Here is a 3894-nt window from a genome sequence, read left to right as displayed (position 1 = left end):
GAATAGTATATATTGAAACTGAATTCATTAGATTGGAACTGAATCTCAATCAACTTGAAATTGAATATAATATTTTGAAATTGAACTAATTTGCTCTGATACATAAATTATCCTGACTGAAAATTTCGCTCTTGGAACTTTCACATTCAGTTCTCAAAATTCAGTTTCAAAACGTGAAATTCAATTTCAGTCTACCGAGACAAAAACAGCTGGTAGCTCAGGAAAAGCAATCGAGTGCAGAGCTATTGTGATCGCGTGACTAGTTCCGAGCGCGAAGCAAAGAGCATTAGCACCCTCTTAGCAAGCTGTCTCCTGAACCTCCTTACAGTGTGGAACAGAGAAAGAAGAGATGGAAGCGACTGGCACATCAGAAAACGTCCAAGTAAGTTGATATCATATGCCATGTCTGTTAACGTTACTTTGTATATAATGTACATTATATGCTAGCGCTGGCTGGCTAGCCAGCATAGTTTCATCGACTAAGTTAAAGTTTTTTCCATAGTTCAGAACCAGTTAGACTACTATAACGTTACTCTTTGATAGAACAATATGATTGGTCATTGTCATATCATTGTGCCTTTTAGGCCTGTAAGAACACGTTACAATATCAGGTTAAACAGTATCATTCATGGAAAACTGGATATGTCCCCCTAGTTAAGCTTTTTTCATCGTTGTGTTGTCTGTTAGCTAATGCTACGTGGGGCAATTTTTTCGTGCCGTGATGTTGCCAGACAACTGGATTGCGATAACTTTGTTAGCAAATGGTAGCTAGCTAGCTTCTAAGAGTTTCAAACTGAATATGTTCTATATCGATAATATGATCAAGACTCAAGAGACCCTAGTTCTACAGGCTGATTTATGCTTCTTCATCGACTCCATGCAGATTTTGTAAAAGTTATTGAGAAATAGACACAGTATATTACAATAACCTAATTATTATACTTTAACTGTGTGTTGTCTTGATACTTCTGTTTCAGTAATGTGTGTGTAGATTGCAAATAATGTGTTGTATGACGATAGAAATGTCCTTGGTTCTTAATTAACTCATTGTATTGACCAAGTCGTGTGTGTGCAGAGAAGGTGTAATGATATTTATTATGATGTATACGATGCAAGGTATGAATGTGTGTGTGAGAAACAACTGATTGTCTCTTAGGTGCACAGACTTGTCTCTGTATCCTGATTGCCTGATGCTTATGAGACCTCTTTGCGCAGAGATGAATAAACAATTAACGAGAAAGACTCACAGTAGACCTTTAAGCTAAACACTGATTGTTTGTTGGTTTTATTTTCATAGGTTGAGAGGCCTCAATGAACAGTGGACAGTGAGATAGACTGAGGACAATGGACCTTTGGACTGGCACCGATCAGACATGGACACCGAAGCTTGATTTCTCTTAATAAATATCTTTGCAAGATGCAACACATATTGTAAAACACTTTACACACTAATAAACATGTCCACTGTTGTTTTCTCTGGAATTGATTTGTTTGCCATTGGTGGTGATGGATTTCCAAATGGATTTCCAAATGTATGGGCAATCTAAATTTTAGTTTATGTGTGTAATCAGCTGATATTAGATATGATGCAATTGCAAAATCATGTAGGTTTATCCTTTGCAACATAAGGAAGAACAGACCTTATCTGACACAGGATTCCACACAACTTCTTGTTCAGGCCATGGTCATCTCCAAGCTGGACTATTGTAATTTACTATTAGCTGGTTTACCTGCTTGTGTAGTAAGATTGTTACAGCTGATTCAGAATGCTGCCGCACGCCTGGTCTTTAATCAGCCAAAGACATATGTAACTCCTCTCCTAGTTACTCTCCATTGGCTCCCTATTAGGCAGAATTAAATTTAAATCTCTCACTTTGGCCTATAGGACACTGACCGGATCTGCTCCTTGTTATTTTAATTCAATGATCAAGACGTACATCCCCAACTGCCCACTGCGGTCTTCTGAAGAGTGTCTGTTGTGTCGACCAGACATAAGTCAAATTCAAGACTTTTCCTCAGTGGTTCCATGTTGGTGGAATGAGTTGCCCAGTGCTCTCTGTTCCTGTGATAGTTTTGGGTCTTTTAACAGGGGTCTAAAGACGTATCTGTTCAACATGCACTTAGTTCATTATAACACTTATGGTTTGTATAGTATTGTTTCATTTTCATTAGGCTGTTGATTAATTTGACATTGTTGTTTATTATTGATATTCTCCATAATGTAGTCTTACCATGCTATTGTTATTTTTATTATATTATTGACTGAATGTACATTATTGTTTATTATTACTATTTTCCCTTTTTTATCATTGTTTATGTCATTAGACTATTGATTGAATTGACATGGTTGTTTATTATTGCTATTCTATATAGTCTGACCAAAATCTTCATTTGTTCCCTGTTAAATTTTAAGTATTATATTGTTTTGTATTTATGTTGCTTTGGACAAAAGCGTAACCATAACCATATGTAATTGGAAGCAAATAAAGGTAGCCTACACATCATAGTATTACAAGAGTGGCTTTAAACGTAAGAAAACGGTAATGATTTGTCCTTTTTTGGTCATTCAAACATGTAGATTTTTATTCACATAATTACTAGGTTGTTGCCTTTTCTATCCAGTAGGTGGCAGTCCAGGATAAGAAATAGAGCAGTAGTTGAGTAGGAAAAACGAAAACGAGAGAAAGTTATGCCCATGACATTTTAAAGAATGACAGGCTAGAAGTTTGCAATTTAGTACTGCAATTGGTAGACAGTACATTGATGTTTGATGGCTAGCTGAGTAGTTCTGTATGGACTGACAGGCTGGAAGTTTGAAATGTAATACTGTAAAAAATGTTTTAGCCTATTTAAAATTACAAAAACGGTAGGTAAGACCATACATCGATGTTTGATGGCTAGCTGGGTAGTTCTGTACTTCAAGGATTGACAGGCTAGAAGTTTTAGATGTAATACTGCAAAAAAATAAATATTTGTTTAGAATTACAAAAACGGTAGGTAAGTAGGCCTAGGCTACATCGATGTTTGATGGCTGGGTAGCCTAGGCTAGTTCTGTATTTCAAGGATTGACAAGCTAGAAGTTTGAAATAATACTGCAACAAATGTTTTATTTGTTTAAAATTACATAAACGGTAGGTGAGACAGTAGGCCTACAATCGGAATGTGTTTTATGAATCGTGCGTGCAGATCTAATAACCGTGCAAACCAAGTGCCCACTATGCTCTGCTTCGCGCTCGGAACTAGTCACGCGATCACAATAGCTCTGCACTCGATTGCTTTTCCTGAGCTACCAGCTGTTTTTGTCTCGGTAGACTGAAATTGAATTTCACGTTTTGAAACTGAATTTTGAGAACTGAATGTGAAAGTTCTAAGAGCGAAATTTTCAGTCAGGATAATTTATGTATCAGAGCAAATGAGTTCAATTTCAAAATATTATATTCAATTTCAAGTTGACTGAGATTCAGTTACAATGTAATGAATTCAGTTTCAACATATACTATTCAAATTCGTTTTTCCAATACAATTGTTCAAATTCAGCAATTCAAATGCAAATACAACATATTCAAATTCGGTTTAAGGTGGCACAAGTTTTACTCCATACATTCTAGATAGTTAGTTGTAGTGGTGGGTAATACTGTGAGCAACCCCAAATGTTATTAAATACGTATCCTTGCCTATTTTAAATGGGTATACTGAGATGATGATTCTTTTTAAATGGGTTTACTGTGTAGTCCTGTGTATTACATAGACTATACCATACCACGGCCATTTAACTGCCTTGGTATTTAAGTCCGAGGCCATTGCTTAGTATTTAACTGTAGCCTACACAAAGATGTAGACATTACAAGAATATTAATATCAGAATAATTATTGGTTGATACTAAATCAATATTG

At 35.9% G+C, this 3894-nt stretch overlaps 1 long non-coding RNA gene across 1 annotated transcript; it reads left to right on the top strand.

Moving 5' to 3' along the window:
* The first annotated feature begins 262 nt into the window (after positions 1–262).
* On the top strand, positions 263–1469 carry LOC143114602 (uncharacterized). Its single transcript, XR_012984966.1, has 2 exons — positions 263–382; positions 1298–1469. It is a non-coding gene; the product is annotated as an uncharacterized LOC143114602 (long non-coding RNA).
* The last annotated feature ends 2425 nt before the right edge of the window (positions 1470–3894 follow it).

This window comes from Alosa pseudoharengus, unplaced genomic scaffold (genome assembly GCF_046254945.1).
Source record: "Alosa pseudoharengus isolate Yale_2024_CS ecotype anadromous, Long Island Sound unplaced genomic scaffold, YU_APseudo_1.1 YU_APseudo_1.1_scf_1, whole genome shotgun sequence".
Classification (NCBI taxonomy): Eukaryota; Metazoa; Chordata; class Actinopteri; order Clupeiformes; family Clupeidae; genus Alosa; species Alosa pseudoharengus.
The sequence above is the reverse complement of the archived record's forward strand: the minus strand, read 5'-3'. Positions and strand labels throughout refer to the sequence as shown.